At 39.3% G+C, this 20,480-nt stretch overlaps 1 long non-coding RNA gene across 4 annotated transcripts in view; it reads left to right on the top strand.

The window, feature by feature from the left end:
- The window catches only part of LOC140626049 (uncharacterized), a 36,810-nt gene that overhangs the window by 2,052 nt on the left and 14,278 nt on the right, over positions 1-20,480 (top strand). Inside the window, exons 2-3 of one of the 4 annotated variants that reach the window (XR_012025297.1) lie at positions 8,733-8,904; positions 16,432-17,395. This is a non-coding gene — a long non-coding RNA (uncharacterized lncRNA). The other 3 variants (XR_012025300.1, XR_012025298.1, XR_012025299.1) reach the window with 3 other exon arrangements.

Below are 20,480 nucleotides of genomic sequence, written 5' to 3'. Positions count from 1 at the left end.
AGAATAGTCACAACTATTTTCTGTTTTCACTAATATCTTCCCCTACTTTAAATGTGTCCCTGATAAAAATGTTGAAGGGAGAGTGAATATATTTGGAAGACCACATCACAATAGTGATAGGTCACATTATTAGCAACTCCTCCAAATTACAACCCAAAGAACTGATTTATGAAATGCAGTGAGGCTAAGGCACGGACACATCAGCCAAAAATAATGGGCTTTGTTGCCTGTCTAAGCATACTAAGATATGAAGAACCACAGAATAACTAATTTATACTTTCAACAAATTTGCTTTGCAAACCAATGGGTAAAGAGAAATATAGTTTGTGGTTTTACTTATTTCTTCACCATGCCCTAGACTTTTAGTTTGGACATATCCAAAGATTTTTTTTATCCTAACCATAGAAGTTCAGTTAAAAAAGAAATAATCAGTTGTTAACAATCTACCATTGAAAGGTACAACATAAATAAGACATAGATCTTGGCCTTTGGATTCTTATACACTAAGGAAATCAAATATACACTCATGACATAATTTGAGAGTAATGAACACCTACAAGTGAAAAATAATACTGGCAATAATCCAAAGTTGGAAAACAAATCCAGTGAAGTCAGTAAAAGAAGCAGGAAACCTTGCCTGATAATGAGACATAGTCACAGGCTAGGATGGTGTTTCTAAAGTGCCAAGCTTATATTTATTTAAGTTGGAAAGTAGGACTGGAATAGTCTCACTTTTTTTTTTTTACCTGAATTTACTAATTCCCTATTGTATCGGGAGTTGCCAAACTTAGAACATGGGGGGGTTTCAATGGCTTCTTATTACAAGTTTTCATAGACACTTGTTAGTATTTGCTTTGACTTTCATTTGTACAAATTCTATCTAGTGAGCAGTAATGGAGTGATGAGTAAAGGTAAATAGCCTCAAGACTCATGAAGAGGCTATGGATGGGGAGAACAAAGATGCCAAGATCAGCATGAACGTGTACCTCGTTCCCTATCTCTCACCATCCCAGGAAGAGCTGTGCTTGGGTGGGGTAATGCTGTTGGACTCCATATCTGTGCTCCAGAGGAGGGGCCTTGTCCTCCTACCTTCTTATAGAGAAGAGAGTCAAAAATAGCCTTAGTTGAGGAAAAAGCAGATGGGCCATCTGCCTGTAAGTTCCAACTGGAGGCTGAGAACATCAGCTTGTGCACCTGGAGACATTTTGCAACATTGGATTCAGGCTGCTACATGAGCAGGGAGGGGACATGGTCCCATGAAAAGCTGAGTTGAGCACAGGCTCTGCCATTGGAGAACAGGAAACCTTGATCCTGGTGAGCTCATTGCCTGGCAGTTGACCTCCAGGTACTCACTGGACAATCCTCCTTGCCTTACCACCGTAGAAAACAGGGCATCTTTATTTAAAAGAAATAGAATATATTTCACAGCTATATCACTATAGCTGTGGGGAAAGTGCTATATTCATTTTTAACCCTCAACAGCCAGCACATTGCTGGACATGCCATATGCATTCTAACAAACCTTTCCTGAATATTACATGGACCCAGCACGAGGGTCACTCTGGAGCATTTTGCTTCCTCTGCCACAGCTGATGAGCTGATACCATGCGAGACTCTGTTGTCTCTACTGCAGCAAGATAGAGTCCTCACCAGAAAGGTATTCTCTGTTGTCTTTCTATTGACAATTCTTTTCGTCACATCTCTTTGCATTTTCCCTTGGGGGAACCTAATGCTACTGCACTGGGTGTCATATATTAAAGTAATAGTGATAATAACAGCACTAGGCATTTACTGAATACTGACTGTATGTCAGGCATTGTGCTAAATGCATCACCTACATTATCTTAATTTTTCAAAGAAACCAATAAGCTGGTTATTATTGTGTCATATTTTCTATGGGGAAAAATAAGTGGGAAAGTAGAGATGTAAACCTGCACTTGTAATGAGTTTTCTATTCAGTCTTGACGTTGTCTGGCAAAGAGGGCACTGTAGAGCAAAGCATTTAATCCATAAGGATTAGTAACTCTTACCTCTTATAACTGCAATACCAAAGTTCCATTAGGGCTTGTCTTCCTTGCCCCCCAATCTATCTTCAGCGATGAGATCAAAGCTTAGTATGAAGTAGAAGCCCAATAAAATCATAAAATCAATGAGGCCTTCAAAGCTTCCTCTTCCAGAACAACAGAGGTATGTACCTCGCCTCCTGTGCAATGCTTGATAGAAGGCAAGATTGGTTAAGGAGGCAAAATCTGCTTCTAGGTCCACTCCACCTCCACTCCTTGGGAGCTTTGTCCCTCAACAGCTGCTGGTTTAGCATCCTTACTTTGCCTCTTTCAATGTTTCTTCTTAGCTAGGATGTGAAATAAAGAACAATGAACCTACAATTTAAAAAGTCTCCATAAAAAGCCCCGCACCAAAAAAAAAAAAAAAAAAAACAAAACCCACACCTACTATTCGGCAGCTATGTGAATTTAAGCAAATCAGTTGAGCTTTCTTAGACTCTATTAAAGACACTAACCCATATCTCATAGAAATGTAAAAAACAAATTATAAACTTCAAAGTCATAATGCCTGTTATATGTTATCATCACTGATTAATTATTGTAAGGGATCTATCGAACCAGCTCAAGTGAAAGTGTTTATCGGTGACAAATATTTAATGTGTGGAATGTAATCTTTTTGGTTAGATTAGAATTAGAATACTGTTAATATATTCTCACATAAATGATTATTTTTACAACCTCCCTAAATGGTAACTTAGAACACTTACAATTCTATTTTCAACCGTCCTGACTTGAATTACTTTTGTCGTGCATTTTATTTTATTTATTTTATTTTGTTATTTTTTTTAGATTCCAGTGATGTTAATATACAGTGTTATATTAGCTTCTAGGAGTACAATATATTCAACCATTCTTTGCATTGCTCCATGTTCATCATGCTACGTGTCCTCTTCTATTTCACCCATCCCCACAAGGGTGTGGATATGTTTCAGATAAACTCAAAAAGGCAACCATCAGTTCTGTTTATTTTGGTCAACTTATAGTAGTATTGCACCTCGTATCCATTAACAAACATGACATCACCCGTGAACCTAATAAGTAAAACAGATATCAAATGGTTTCACCCACCTCTGAAGGGGCTTCATGAAGGCATCTAGAGTCAAGAGAAACCATACAGCTCTGGGAAATTTAGCCCATTCAACAGAAATTACTTGTCCCTACCACCACCTTTCCCCACACATACACTCTGAAAAAGATGATGTCAAATAAACAGAAGTTTTCTTTGACTAATTCAAGCTCTGTAAATAATCTCAAAAGACACACTGGAAATTTAGGAGAAGGAAAAAATGTGTTTCCTTATTTTTTACTTCTCCAATAAAACAGAAAAACTCCTGCTTTGCTTGGCGGGGACTGGAACAAATCTCACTGCACACCCAAGAGAGCCCTGAGTGATGAATATTTAACACACGGGTCAGCTGTAAACAGCTGTAACTCCCTGGTGAATCACTTGTTTCAGACACCCAAGCAATCTCGTCATTGAGGTCCCGCCTACAGGTCATTGGGCTTCTCACCTTTCAACATGAAGTTGTTTGTTTACACCCTCCTTCATATTCAGACTTTTTGCCCACATAGCACAGAGGGTGATAGATGGCACTTGATTTCGTTTGCTTCTACTGATCTTACTCATCCACACTCACATTCCCTCTCTTTCGGCTGCAATCATAGTTGCTCTTCATCCACTGCACACACCACTGCTCTTTTCTAATATTCTCGCTAGTCTGTGTGCCCCCCAACTCTACATGGGCCCCAATTTGTCTTATAAATAAGGAAATTAAACTGCATTCCCTACTTCCAGCAGATTTTGCTTCCAGGGTTTGTTACTCAAGGCATCTTATTCAGATCTACCTCAAGCCTATGTCCCCAAGTCACACTGCTCCTGATACAGCTGATGAAGGCCACCTTGGCAAAGTGGTATGTGAGTAGCAAAATCACACAGATGAGTTAGCGTTGTTGGAACCAATTCTAGTGGAGAACTCCAGAGAACTGCATGTGCGTTTTTAAAAAAGATTAATTGATGATTGATTGATTGAAGAGACAGAGAGCACAAGGGGTGGGGAATGGCAGAGGGAGAGAAAGAAGCTGACTCTCCGCTGTGTGAGGAGCCCAACTTGGGACTCAATCCCAGAACTCTGGGATCATGACCTGAGCTGAAGACAGATGCTTAACCAACTGAACCACCCAAGTGCCCCATGCATGTGCATTTTTAGGGGGAGGCCACATCTAGATGCCCACCATCCCCCTACTCCTATAAAAGAAGGAAGAGTTCACAAAGACCAAGTGAATACCAATTGAGATCGCTTGTTGCCTGGCATTCAAAATGAGGAAGAAATCCTCAAGATAAAAGCTAAGAGTGTTTAGCAAAGGCATAATAGTCTAAAAACCTCAGGGACGCAACAAAATATGTTGGCCCTCCATTTGGAAGACTTGGAAAGAAACTCGAGGCCAGTGAATCCTACTCTGGGCCCTTCACTCCAGAGCAGCTATCTCATTTTGAAGACCCTCCCATGGGCGGGGGGGGGGGAGGAGGAGAGAAGTTCAGTTATTTATACAGTAGCTCCATAAGTAACATTTGTGCTAAGCAACGTTAATATTGACATGCTGCTCTTATTCTGTAGTCAGCCTATTTCTTCCTAAAAGCTAATCCAGTGGTATTTAAGAAAAGTCACTCAGTACATTCTCCCTTTAAATCCAACCTTAATATCGTGTGTTACATTTATTCTCCTTTCTTTCTGTTTTCCTCAAAAGATATGGGGCCCATTTTATCACCCATGACTTCTTTTTAAAGTATCACAAATCATAACACTGGTCTCTCTCCAGTTCCTCCTTCTTTTAGTTTAGTTGCTCAAATCCTTGATTCTTCTATGAGCTTTTTTTCTCCTACCTTATTCCCACCTTCCCACCTTCACTTCCTGGATTCTGTACAATCTCTATGACACCATTATGCAATGACCAGGGGCCAACAGAACATTTTGGTAATTTCTGGCTAATTTGGAAACCATGGGAGTCTGCCTCGGGTTGCTAAATTCTTCACTCCTTATTCCTTCCTTGGACACTCCTTGGTTTTTCTAAAAGTTGCACAACATTGCTGATTCACATTCAGTTATTCAGTGTGCAGACACCAAACAGCAAATGACATTTCTATTGGCTTCACATAAGGAGAGTGAGCTTCCTTGCAGAACAGTGATAGGGGTGAGGCTTTACCTCCAAATGCCAACTGCCTCCTTATTCTCTACTGACAAACTGACTCTCAAGAAAAGATTCAAAACTCCTTCATAAATTCACAACACTACAGTGTTGCCTATCTTTGAGTGAGTCACATTTTTACAGGGTCCAAAGCTTTCAACTAAAGAAATGTGCCCCCTACAACAGAAGTGCTTGGAAAACAAAATGAGCAGGCCTTTCCCCTAAGTTCATGCCAACTTTTCCTCCACATTACGCCTCTTTTACCAAGTGTTCACTTTGTTTCAAACTCTTTAAATGACTTCACAAAACTGCCCTGGACCTTATAGAAAGCCACTATCAGTATGAATATTCTTTTTGCTCTACCTCTGCCCTCCTTAGCTTTCCTGGTCTCAGGACTTCATATGGAGTTGATTTTTTCTGAAAATGCCCCCAATTCTCTACCTCTCCTTGTATTCATATTCTTTGCAGCGGGACTTTGCAATTTCTCCCATCAAGAAATGAAGTTTAGTCCCTCACTCCCTGAATCAGGACTGGTCTTGAGACTGCCTTTGCAGCAGAAATGACAGTGTGCAAGCCTAAATCTCAAGAGGACTTGCATGCTTTTGCTCACTCTTGAAACCCCCCATCTACTATGAGAATAAGCTTCTGCAAGATGAAAAACAACATGGAACAGGACTGAATTATTCCAGCTGAAGCTACCCAGACCAACCACCTCCCATCCAAACTTCCCACATAGCTATAGACACAGGAATGAGTCCAGCCAGGATCAGCCAAGTCTGGTCCTAATTGGTGGAGATGTTCAGCTGCCCCATGGATTCACAAGAAATAAGAAAGGGTTATTATTTTAACCCACTAAGTTTTGGGGTGATTTGTTATACAAAGTGGCTAATGGATACACAGCCCATACTCTGGTTCCAATTCTCTGAGTTTCACTGTAATAAATGAGGCTTTCTCTCCCATATTTGACCCCTGGCACTACTGAAGAATACAACAACTCTAACTACTGGTTTCCTGCTCTATAATTTTGGATAAAATGTACATCACTGTGCATCCACTACTCTCAATGCCTTCCTCATAGGGAAAGGACTCAGACACTCAGACCAGATGAGTACTTACCACCCCCCCTCTATGGCCCCTGTGAAGCTGCTCTTCTTTCTGCATCTATTCCTCCTGGGAATATCACCTCCCCACTACTTAATCAGTCGTGTATGCTACAATTGAGGAATAACCCAAGGCTCCTTTTCCCTCATCCCTTTGAGACCACATCCTTCCATTTATTATACCTCCATGCCACCTTTCAAAGCCATTCCCTCCATCTCCTGCACCTCAACTCCCAGGAGGGCTCCAACCACTAGCAATCATAACTACATGCCAGGTTCCCACGAAGGATTTGCTGAGTGACTCTCAAGGATGGGCAATTCACCAACTCACAACTTTCTCTGATCAGATCATCAAAGAAAAATTTGTGAAATACAATTATTTTATATCTCCCTTTGTATCCTCCCCAATCAATAATAACTTTGATAAGATCATCTTTTGTTGCCATTGGGCTCTCTTTTTAATAGTGGGTCCCATGATGAAAAGTCTAAATATCTGCAGGCTTTATTAATTTTTATTATAAATAACAATGAGTTGAATACATTTGGGCTTGACAGGAACATTACACAGGAATCAAATGTAAGAAAGAGGGCTAATCTTTCTGTCAGTCCTAATGTCCAATGTCCTAGTTTCCTATGTTTTTCATGTTTAACTTAAACAGCTCAAAATCATGTGATTAATGGCATTTGGCTTCCCATTACCTGCTCGTACCATTCCCGTTACCTGCTCCCTCATCCTTGCCCTGGCCATAGTCTTATAGGTACATGATGATGGTTGCACAGGACAAGCTTCAGACAGAAGGGATTGTATTGTGCAGGTGGCTGGGTGGGTAGCACCCTGGACGTAAAAACACTGCTTCTTCCTGACACTTCAAATCCTGCCAGATGGATCTAGGACCAGCAAGATGCCAGAGGGAGGCTGGTCTAGTGCTTGAGGTTCATAACTTATACACTGAAGCACTGCCCATCCTCCTCCTCTCTGCAAGGTGGTTACTGACTACTATAATCAGGCCTTCACCTTGGAAGCAGACCACAGGAATTTCAGCCCTGGTTGGGAAACAAACAGTGATTATCCCAAACCGACTCTGTAGGATATGCCTAAATCTGGATGTGAGTGATTTTTGTAACACAAAACATCTGAATTATCTTGGCACTGAGGAAACAGTGACCGCAGGGCAATGCCTAAGCAAGTGGTACACAAAATGAAGACGCTTGGCCACTGGCTGAGGCACAGGAGTAAGCTCCCAGCCCCAGATCCACAGAGCTTGAAAAGTTGCTGTCCTCATTTTCCCATGCTTGGAGGTGAAGATTCTCCTCCCCTCCCCCAAATCTTGATTTTTCCATAGCACTGCAGAGATTACTCAGACTTTTCACATATATTTTTTTTCAATCATTCCCATGACAATATTGCAGCTTAAGTACAATTATTATTTTTCCCATTTTATGAATGGAGAAAATAAGACTAAGGTCAGGTAATAAATTGTCCAATATTACATGTTTTTCCATCTTATATTCATTTTCTTTTGGCCTGGAAAAAACCTAGCTAAGTAGGCTGCATTAGCATCCCTTGAAAGAGTAGGAAATAGAGGCAGAGAGGTCACTGTGAAGTGATTTGTCCAAAGTTGCATATCTAGCAAGTGTCAGAGTTTGGATTTGTCTCCAAGTTTGGTGATTCAAAGCTTGTGTTTGTTTGATTTTAGCTCACTTCCCCACATTGCCTCAGCTCAACCTCCTTTGTAGCCTTTGGGAATCGAAGGATTTAGGGAAGGATCTAGAGTCAGAGCTTTATTCCCTTAACCCCCATACATAACCATTCTCTCATCTTCCTCTCTCAGGCGGAGACTGCAGCTAAACTTGTGTGCAGCTGGCTGTTAAGTTTAGTGAATCCTTCTTTTTTGACAGCAATGTAACCTGCCAAATTATCCTCTACAGGAAGAGATTGACATCTTCAAAGTGCTGGATCTGACTCTGTCATTTGAGCCCAATCCTTCCATCTTCATTGCATTAGCACTTGAGAACAGCTTTCTTAGGGGCTTTGCACTGAATGTATCTATATGCTTGAACCCTTCATCAATAACTACTTATTTGGAAAATTAAAATTTTTTATCTTTCCCTAGAAGATTCTGGTTCTTAGCTTATTACTGGTGATGAAAGTTCAAAAAAACAACAATGAATATTTGTTGAGGATCTGCTAAGTTTTTAGCCACTGTGCTAACCATTTTAATATTTATTTTATTTAATTCTCATAATAACCTAATTAGCTAACTATTGTTGTTATTTTACACATTAGGTTAAGAAACAGGAGAATTTGCCTGTGATCGTACAGCTAACAAAGTGGCAAACTTGGTATTTGAACCTGGATTTTCTTTCTTTTTTTTCTTTTTTAAAGATTTTATTTATTCATGAGAGACACAGAGAGAGAGAGGCAGAGGGAAAAGCAGGCTCCGTGCAGGGAACCCGACGTGGGACTCGATCCCAGGTCTCCAGGATCAGGCCCTGGGCTGAAGGCGGCACTAAACTGTTGAGCCACCTGGGCTGCCCAGAACCTGGATTTTCTGATGGTAAGTCCAACTTTCAATTTTTACCCTAATCAGAAGCCATGTAATTTAGTAATAAGCATAGTTTAAGATTTTAAAAAATACTCATATTCTTTTAATCAAATTCTAAGTGTTAATTATAAAGAAATGATCAGAAGTAATCTTAAATACATATGCACAAGTTAAAATACGACAATTATTTATAATTGCACAAACTGAAAAATGTCTAACAGCAAAAATATTTAAATAGCTTCTAAATATTCATTGCTTAATACTATGTAATTCTGTTTTTGAAGATATAACATGATATTTCATCACATGAAAAAGCACCCAACCTGCAATATGCAGAAAAAAAACAGAACGAAGGTGGAACTTTATATAGGCTTCTGTTACTGAATGAGGTTTGCACATGCTCACTTCCCCATCAAGGTCATTGTTCAGGATAAAGTGTTTCTTGTTGAAATCTGAAATTTCCCAGGCAAAAAATACATCTACAGGGTTCAGATGAGGCTAGGCATCACTTGTCCAGTGTCTCAAGTCCAGAAAAAGTAAGTTAATTCTTGAAGAAAATAACATTAAACTTGTCTTGATTCAGGAAGCCACAACAGTTACAAACAAGGCTAAGAGAAAATTTTTGGATGGCATCTATGCCTCTGAAAAAGGAACAGTTCAGCAGACTGATGAATAAGATCTAAGAGCTGTCCAGCTACAGAAAGAACAAGATGCCAGATGAGTCTTAAGACCTACTTGTGATTTTTTAAGATGCAGTAAGAGCCCTCTATTGATTGGGGCGGGGGGGACTAGATATACAATATGATCTCAAATTTGTCCAAAATAAAAAATTTATACATATACAGATAAAAATTGTAAATGAATAAGACATCCTAACTTGTGAAAAAATGATAGTGAATTTTTCTTTTTTCTTTGATTTTCCTATATTTCTTAATTCTCATCAATGAGTTTCCAACATTATAGTACAATAGAAACAAAAATATATTATTTTTTAAAATTCCTACCATTATTTCAAATAAGCAGAAGTCAAGCTGGGCAAATCTAAAAATGCTGCTAGAACCACCCTTTTCTTGGCTATTCCCCAACTCAGAGAGCAAGGGAGGCAGTGTTAGAGAACATAAAGTGCCAGCTGTGTGACTTTGAATAAGTCACATCACCTCTCTGGGCCTCAGTAGGTTTTTCTGTAAAATGAGCAGCCTGGATCAGTGACCCCTGCCCCAGGCCTAAGCCCACATTCTCCCTCAGTGGCCTCTAGATAGAACTATCTTTCAACATGCAATTAGATCTGGCCTTCCCTCATGACTAGAGAGAAAAAATATTTATGAATTACTCTCCAGTTTAGAAATGGATCTCTGTCTGGGAACAAAGAATCACAAACCCCACTGGCAAATTAGAGTCCATTATCAGACACTGTAGCAGCAAGCTCAGCCTAGTGGTAATTGTATCTGCAATAATAAGGCTGTGAGGGCCACTTTAGGCCATTTGCTATGTGAATCAATCATCATTACAGTCTAGCAGTGGAGTGGACATGGAAATGAGACCCTGTTACCAATGGCCAATTAGAGCAGAGATCCATCAAGAAGCTCATGGGGATGGGGTGGGGGTGGGTGGGAAGGATAGGCAGGAACATAGCAGGTGGCTTGGGTCTCTCTATCAGTTCCCTGATATCACATGTCACCTAGGAAGATCACTCTGAAACTACCCGTGATTCTGTTTAGGGTTCCTAGTAGATCTCAGTGACTTTAAATAATACAAACTCTGCTTGACCATGACATGCTAATTTCATATAAATGTACACTCCCCAGTGGGTGTTATTTGAATTTACCCTGTGTATTGGTGTCCTAGGATTGCCATCACAAATGACCACAACATAGGTGCTGTACGACATTGTGCCTGTAGTTACCGGTACTGTATTGTACCCTTAAAAATACATCAAGAGGGACATATCACATATCCTCATGTTATCACATATCCTCATGTTACATATCACATATCCTCATGTTATGTTCTTACCAAAATAAAATTAAATTTTAAAAAAAAGAGCTTACATGGCTACACTAGACATTCTGATACATTGCTAGAAAAAAAAGTCTACATTGACAAAACCTTTTTGGAAAGTGATTTGGCAGTATGTTAATAGTCTGAAAATAGCTATACGTGTTTGACTCAGTAATTATGTTTCAGGGAATTGTTTCTTAAAAAAGAAATCTGAACTACATAAAGCCTCCATCCACAAGATGTTTATGACAGCATTGTTTATAATAGCAAGGAAAATAGATAAATTTAAACAAAAGGAGATTACTTAAGTAAACAATGTTATACCAATATAATGAAGTAGTATGTCTCCACTAAAGTAACATGAATAGTTTACAAGAAGGAGAAGAGATGCTTATGTTATAACCTTAAGTTAAACTGAGATATAGAGGGGTCTGTATAATATGTTAATATAATATGTATAATAAGACTAAGTTTTTAAGCAGCAGAAAAGAGAAGAGTTACATCAAAATGTTCATAGCAGCTCTTTTAGAAAAACTGGATAATTTTCCCTTTTCTCCTTTTTCCCCCACCGTTTTGGATTTTACAACTTCTACAATATACATAAGTTACTTTTTTAATGGGAAAAAAGATAATAAGGAAATAAAAAATGCAAACCAATGTTAGTGACAAGGCAAGCAGGATTTTTATGGAAGGGCTGAGGGAGAAAGGAAAGGGTGGTAAGATCAAAGATCTCCTAAAATCTAAGCAGGACACACTAGTTGCTTTCTCAGAGGCTCTGGCATTTGGTATTAAATTCTGAAACAGTAGATTAAACAGTAAATCTAAATTACGGGTTTGATGACGGTACATACTACACAGATGTCTCTTGAAAAATAAATAGATATCTGAGCTAAGTAAATACATGACATAAACAAATGCAGAAATCCATGTACAGGTAAATTAAATAAGTACTTTGAACAGAAAATGCCTTTCTTTACTAAAGGGAACAGTTTAAAGTCACCTCCTTCTTTGCTTCTTAGGAATCCCACTGGGGAGAAAAAAAAAAAAAAGAATCCCACTGGGAACCTGAACACTTAATGTCATTGACTCCACTTTGTAAGGCTGTGGATTAAGCTTTACCTCTGCAGGTATAGGGGATAGAAACTCAGAAGAAGAAAAAAATATCATTAGGCTGAGGATCAAATCAACAGAAATTAGACTGACCTAGATCGATGCCCCCCCGCCCCCCAAAATAGCTTTTCCTTCTGGACAAGCGCTGAAATGACAACCTAGTTGATTTAAAGGACAAACTGCCCTTCAGTTCAGGAAATCAGGAACACTTTAATATATATCAAACCTTTGCAATATACCCTCCTACTCCCATTTCTTAAATAAAAAGACTTCTACTTGTGTTTATTACCACATAGCATCTGTTAGCAACCAGGATGGTTTTGTGGCTCTAAGTTAGGGCACAGAGCTCAAAATCTGGACCCATTGAGTTAGTCAGATTGCCTTGGCCATGGGTCCTCTGAGGTTTATTACTGAGTATGACACAAACATTCCCATGTTTTGACTTCTAGGACTGGCTACTGAAAATGTTTATGTCCCATAGTCATATGGTTACTCACACTCTTTTAATGACCCAGAGAACAGAGGTCTGCTTGGTCCCCAAAGCCAGGACAGGTGGAGATGCAACTCTGTCCATGATTTGATAGTGCAAGGTCATACACTAATGACTGGGAACAGACTGGCTGGCCCCTAGGACTCCAGATATGGCTGTTTCCCAAGTGGACTCTCAGGTGACTCTGCTCAAGATATTATATCAGGATGTCAGTGGAGAACACATGTGGGCCAGCCATCATGGACAAGCAGCCTGAATGTCCCACTGCAAGGAAAGAAAGGCCTAATACAATCAGGCAAAAGGCTGATGAGAGCCACATTTCACTGGCATGGCTATCCAACAGACTTCTATTCATTCATTCAACAAAATCTTGGGAGGGCCTTTAAGAGCTAGGCACTACTACCGGTGGGTTTTTTTTTTAAGATTTTATTTATTTATTCATGAGAGACACAGAAAGAGAAAGAGATAGAGAGGCAGAGACACAGGCAAGGGGAGAAGCAGGCTCCATGCAGGGAGCCCGACATGGGACTCGATCTCAGGTCTCCAGGATCAGGCCCTGGGCTGAAGGCGGCGCTAAACTGCTGAGCCACCCGAGCTGCCCATTACTACAGGTGTTAAAGACACTAAGATCACAGTCTACAGGGAGGGGTAGGGGCATAAACTGACAATTACAATATGCACATACTGGAGGGTTGGAAGAGGCACTGAGCTCAATTTGGAAGATTGGAAAAAAACATATCAGAGGAGAAGATGGTCAAACTGTGCTATGAAATTCTGTGCTCTCATGGAGCAGAGACTTGGGAATCTGGGAAGAAGTAAAGTTTACTGCCTACATTTGCATAGAATCTGAAACTAGCCTTTTTTTTTTTTTTCCAGGACTACTAAGGGTACAGCCGGTGCACTCTTTGGGCCTCTAAAAACACAGGACACACTGGCTGCAGATAACAGGGTTTATGATACAGAATGAGATCACTGCTTTCATGTCCACAAAAAGATAGAATGAATGCCTATAATGCCTGGCCCTTGACAGCATTCGCAGGAACAGTATCTCATTACTAGGGAAATGATATAAAAAAAAATTATAAATTGCGGAAGCCATGGCTTAACTTGGTGATTTGGAGTAAGTCATTGCTCACCCATGTAAACAGTGCTGCCTCAGTCTGTGCTTTCGACTTACTGGATGAAAAGTATTTGGATTCTTTGTTGGCTAAAGAGGAACCTTTTGCTTGGCTGATCATTTGGGTTTTGAATGGAGTGGGCAGGATCTTCAGATTTTAGAACTTGCATCAGAGTGTCTGCTCAATTCTAAGAAAAGCACTTCATTTGTCTGGTTAAACGAGCTGTGCCAGCTGCATATGTCTTATCACTGAACTGAGACAGGCCAAAATTGGCAAGATTTTGGAAGTCATTGAAGAAAAAAAAAACTAAACTATATATTTTCAAATTATAAAGGTGGGTAAAGCAAAGACCTGATTGAGTTAGAGGAGTGTATAAATTTAGGATTCTATGGGAAGTAGCGAAGAAATGAATTCTCCAGACTAAGTCCTTCCAAATATGCTCTCTTACAAAGCCAATAATGACAGATCAGCTTGAAAAAATTATAAAGAGACCATATTCTGAAAAGAGAGGTTCTACTTGAAACCACCAGGGTGACCCGCCTTTGAGCACTGGTAGATGAATGACTTGCACCTAGAAAGGAATCAGAGTCCCATGAAAGGGCTGAAAAGAACCAAGAGGCTATCTGAACATTTTTTCCTTTTTTTCCCCCCATAGTTAATTTCAGAGTACACTCCAAGTTCATGGTCACAGACAGGATTGAACTTCCATTTGCCACTCATTAAAATATTCTTCTTAAAATTTTCTTCTTTAAGAAGTCTTCTTGAAGAATGACTCTCTTAACAAAATTTGATACTTAGAAAGTAACATCTTTATGACTTTGATTTCAGTAATGTAGAAGCCTGGGGATTTTATTTCTCTTAAAAATGAACAAGAGACACAAATTAACTGGGAGAGTTAAATCCATGTTTTATTAAACAGAGTTTTCAAAATGTGATTCTGGGAATCCAAAATGTCTGTATGATGGTGCCTCTCCCCAACACGAATCCTGCAAAGGAGACAGATGGAAAATCTCCTGGGTTTCAGGAACCTCCACGTTAAGGGGGATTTTTTAAAGCCGTGAAGTCCAAATCTGCCCACACACTACACATCATCTCCTAAGGGAGCGTCAGAGCCACCAGCAGCCAACAAAATCACCAGACCCTGGGCTCCTGTCACTCCATAGTATGCGATGCTTGGATGAGGTATTTCCTTGACTTAACTTATGCCATTAGCTCCTGGGATGAAGAAGTGTGCCATGGGAAAATCCCATCTTCACACAGTGGAAAACAAAATAATTTTATCTTTCAAACATTGGTTTCTGTATTTTTCTAAAAGCCAAATGAAGAACACATCAATTATCCAGGAAAATAAACTAGAAGTTTTTTCGTAGCTTCCAGGAGGACAAGCTATATAGGGAAGGCAAGTCCATTTTATTTTTTCTTCAGCAAAGCAATTACTGTCCTTTTCTTGGTGTTGGGTGCTCTTGTCACATCTGACACACCAGTTTGATTGCCGAGAGAATGAGCAAAACAATGAGCCCTTAGCACAGGGCTCCCAGAGGCTGCCAGCACCCGAGTGCATTGGGTAAACACTCCACTTTTGGCAGTAGAAAATTAATCTTTTAAACAAAAATGCTTTGTCACAATTCCACTCCTACAAATGAGAGAGAAAAGAGGGAAAGGACTCTGAGCCTTATTTCTTCACAATATGCTAAAGAAAGATATTCAATTAGAATAGATATTGTCAGTGTCCCAATTTACAGATGCCTTCTAGAACACGTAGTCAAGAGGTACAGCTCTGGGAATATGAGAATATAAGGATGTCAAAACATGGGGGTTTTTTTGGTGTTTTTGACACATTTTTTTCTGCCTAGGCTGATTGTTACCTGCAGTCACATTGGAGAATTAATGACATTAGCCTGGGAAGCCATCTGACGTGGCAATGGGGGTAAAGTTGGAGGCATTCAGAAGGAAATCACTTTAGGAAAGTATTCAAACCACCACAACCATCTTTCTATTCTAAAATATTTTCCACCTGGATGGCTCAGTTGATTAGGCGTCTGACTCTTGATTTCAAGCCCAGGTCATGATCTCAGGGTCATGAGATTGAGCTCTTAGTCAGGTTCCACACTCAACATGGTTCAACATGGAACCTTCTTGAGATTCTCTATATCCCTCTCCTTCTGCCCCTCCATCCCTGCATATGCATGCTCTCGTAAAACATATATAATATAATATAATATAATATAATATAATATAATATAATATAATTAATATAATATAATACAATAATTTTCCTTAGAATGGCCCAGAGGAGTGAACTTAGAGTCTCCCAGTCTGGTCAAAGGGAAAGCCTTTTCAAGTTGCTTGGCAAGACAGATTCTGGAACCTCAAAGAATGAAGTAGGCTGCCTGCTAGGGATCCTCTCAATAGAGTGCTGGTCACTGAAAGTCTGAGTCACTCATAGTTCACTGAAATCAAGAGAAGGGAAAGTATTTTCCAATTTCAAGGGCTGTGGAACAGTGCTAGAGGGTGGTTGGTGGTGGTAGTGGGGAGGGGAGGTTTCTGCCAAGAGAAATAAATTCAATTATATGAGGGGTAGATTCAATTTATATGAGGGGTAGATTACAACTGGGGTGCATCTGACTGTATGGTGTTGAAAGAGATGGGTTTCACTTGTGTTTTTACAGTTGTCACCCAGGTCTCTATGACAGCTTAATGGAAATGGAAATCTAAACTAAACTAAACTAATCTAAACTAAAATATTGTACATTGCTCACCTTTATAAATAAATTACATTTATGGGATCCAAAATGAAGAACTATTCTTCCTCTCTTTTATCAGGTGGAAGCAGCCAGACAAAAAGGACTAAAGCAGATCCCAATACCAGGGATGGGACTGAAAAGAAGTCAATGAGGCTGGGACTGTGTGTAAAAAGGTTTAGGACTGCATGCCAATAAATTAGATTCTGTTAAAATAAAGAGCTTTAAAGAGAGAAAAGGCAAACATCAGTGGGAGAGGATACTTGCAACAGATAGACCCAACAAAGGATTTATAACCTATGTTTAAAGTCCTTCAAGGCAGTCAGAGCAATCAGATTTTAAAATATGAACAAAAGACTTGCAACAACATTTCACAAAACAAGATACCCAAACGACCAATAAGCATGTGAAAAGTTACTCAATGACATTACTCATGACAGAAATGCACATAATAACATAATTGAGATACTAGCAAATACCGCCTCTATGAACATGCACACACATGTGCGTGCACACAAATAACCAAGATTTAAAAGACTGAAAACACCAAAACATTCTTGTCTGCAAGAATGCAGGACAACAGAGAGCGTTCTACACTGCCGCTAGGATGTGTAGAAAATGGTACAATCATTTTGGAGAACTGTTAGCAGTTTTGTCTAAAGATGAATAATATATGCAGCTCGGTGATCCAAAAATTTCACTGATAGGTATAAACCCAATAGATGTGAGCCACCAAAACACATGCAAGATTGTTCATAGCCACTTTATTCATTATTACCTCAAACTGGAAATTATCTGAATGACCATTAGTGGTCAAATGAATCAATCATAATATAACCATTCAGTAGAGTACCACAGACTGACAAAGAAAGAAGTACTGAAAAGTGAACAGAATGCCTGAAATGTTACAGCAAAATATTGAACGGATGAAGCCAGATAAAAGAAGTATGACACGTGTGTAATTCAATTTATATGAGAAACCAGTCAAAATTAATCTATGATGACAGAAGTCAGAATAATGGTCACTTTTTTTTTTTTTTTGCCTGTTTGAGGGAATTATTTATTTATTTATTTATTTATTTATTTATTTATATAAGTTTATTTTTTATTGGTGTTCAATTTGCCAACATATAGAATAACACCCAGTGCTCTTCCCATCAAGTGTCCGCCTCAGTGCCCGTCACCCAGTCACCCCCACACCCACCCACCTCCCCTTCCACTACCCCTAGTTCGTTTCCCAGAGTTAGGAGTCTCTCATGTTCTATCTCGTTCTCTGACATTTCCCACTCATTTTTTCTCCGTTCCCCTTTATTCCCTTTCACTATTTTTTTATATTCCCCAAATGAATGAGACCATATAATGGTCACATTTTAGGGAGAGTTACTGCACGAAGAGCAAAGGAGCCTTCTCAATTGCTGAAAATGTTCTGTATCTTGATCCAGGTGGTGGTTATAATGGATTGTGTGCATGTGTGAAAATTTATTGAGTTGCACACATAGGATATATGTGCTTCTCTCTGTGTGTGAGCTGCACCCTGCTCAGAAAGTTGCAAAGTAGTATAATACTGCTTCTTTTTCTTCTCGAGGTCCTTTTCAGGACTCCAACTCTGCATTTACCATGTTATGGAGGAATCATTTGCATTCTGTATTATTTAAAAGTTGCTTGAAGATAGACACCATATATGTATTCATAATACACATATGAATGAAATGTATTCATTTGTATTTCTCCACTGCTGAGTACAATGCTTGCTATAGAAAAATTCCTCAATAAATACGTATTAAACTATCCCTAAAACACTCTAATCCCATGTAATTCAGACTCTCAATCATGTGTGTTGTTCACCTCCCACCTTATACTTTAGTTGTAAAGGTAAAAACGGGAGCAAACCTGGGTAATCCTTCCAATTGTCAAGGCTTCAGGTGATGAAAATATGTTGAATTTTCCTGCCTGGGGTGACCCTGTTTAAACCAGAGGTTCTCAAGATTGAAGAACATAACACTCAAGTGCAGGACATATTAAATCTGCAGCTCACCGGCTCTGCCCCCAGAGTCTGGTCTACCAGGTTAGGGATGGAGCTCCTGTCTATACTTCTAACAAGCACTCCAGAAAATTCTAATGATGCACACTGTGACAAATACGGGCTTGGACACACAAAACTTCTGGCTTTGTAGAGATTATAGGAATATTAACTGAATAACATGACTCGCCCCCTCACCTAAAAGGAGACCTCCACAGTTTTAGATTCTCTCCCCTCAGGATATGAGAGTCTCTGGAGAGTCTTTCAAGAGAGGAATTTTTGGAAAACACCTAGATTAAGTGATCTCTCCTGATGCATTAGATTCCACCTTTCTTTGGAAACCAGGAGGAGATACAACATCTCTAATTCAACTAAGGAAACAGCTGTTATGGCTGAGCATCCACTTCTGAGGTAACGTGTTACTGCACATTGGGAAAAGAAGGAAGCTCTGTGAGGTTCATTGAGAGATTTTTCTTTTTTCAAAAAATGATATTCAGGGAAATTTTTGCCAATTCTTTTTTCAAGATAGAGGTCTTAAGGCCATGACAGACTGACAAGCAGCTGAAAACTCCAAATCAAGACTGGCACCTTGTCCCCAGTTTCCATCAGTAAGTTGAAAGTGGGTTGTCAGATTCAACGTTTCCCTTATGTTGAATTATTTTGTCAAGTAAATGGTGTTCTTTGGAGAAAATATATAAAAACAAGGGAGATCCATTAAGTATAAAAGTTAAGTTTCTCTTCTCTAGGCACCGAAATATATATATATATGTATGTTGCATATATATTATATATACTTATATGTATGTGTCTATTATATATGCTTTGTATGTACACATATATATTTTGTATGCATATGTATATATACATATATATACACAAAATATATATATATTCATTTTTATATATATACACATACACAAAAATATGTGTATATATAAAGAAAGAAAGAAAGAGAGAGAGAAAACATTACCAAATCTGCAGATAGTGGGTTATGCTTTACCATAGCTACTACTCTCTGGAGAAACCACTCAGAATGTAGGCACCCCTGTAATATACCTGGGCTAATGTATCTATAATGCAAAACCAACAAATTAAATATAAATAGAGAGATAAATAAGTATATGGACCAGCCACGTGCAAACACATGAACATACGTCACGAGCAAGTACGTGGCCATCCAGGAAAATTTACTTTAGTTCCTCTGACTGGAATATAACAAATAGCTTTTTAGTTTTGCTTAGTCATCTATTTCTTCCTAATGCAGACAAGGAAAATATTCTTGAAAAGCAGCTGTGAATGGGTAGTGACAAGTGGTTTCCTGTGGTCTAAGAACAAGACAGCAATTACTGCCTGTTACGTTCTTTTAAATTCCAGAGGCAAAGGAAGTTCGATAATGTTGTATTGGCTTTACAGTTATTGAACGAAGAGGAGGAGTCTTGAGATAAAACAGGGTTGTTGTTTTTTCTTTCCTTTTAGAACGAAGTTATAAATATATCTCCACAGACAATACGAAATATCAGGGGAATCCCTGAGCTTCAACATGGCTCCCTATTATCTCTTTAGACAATATAAATGGTAGAAATTACAGAATTAAAGGCAAATGTGAACTTTCCCCAAAGAGGTCCAGTAGTGCTGGTTTCCCTGGGAAACCTGGTGCTGGTCCTTAACTTCTCGAGGCCTTCATCCCTGCATTGAGAGCCTTCTGAAAATACTTCTGGTCTGCTGACTCAGAACCCAGGGGCTGCAATGAACTCTTTGGGAAGAAAGAGCTGGAATCCCAGAAAGTAAAATTTAGATGAGAGAGTTTATCCTCTGTGGGCTCAAGCCTCTGAATCTTCTCTTCTCTTCCTTCCATGTCCAACATTGTAATTACTGGGTAAAGCGGGTTCTATCTTTGGGATTCAAGCAGAGCAGACGGGAGCAGAGGGAGTCAAGAAAAGACTTGAGGGAAAAGGTGAAAGCTGAAGAAAAGCCACAGGAGATGGAAAAGTGTGAGTGAACATCCACAGGCAGTTCCATCAGCTCAAATTCTGGAACGGTCAAAACGTCTTCACTCAGGAATATGCGTGCAGGCATCACCTCGGAGAGACCACCCTGTCTAAAGGAGTGCA

The sequence above is a fragment of the Canis lupus genome, chromosome 37, assembly GCF_048164855.1.
Source record: "Canis lupus baileyi chromosome 37, mCanLup2.hap1, whole genome shotgun sequence".
NCBI classification, from domain to species: domain Eukaryota; kingdom Metazoa; phylum Chordata; class Mammalia; order Carnivora; family Canidae; genus Canis; species Canis lupus.
The sequence above is the reverse complement of the archived record's forward strand: the minus strand, read 5'-3'. Positions and strand labels throughout refer to the sequence as shown.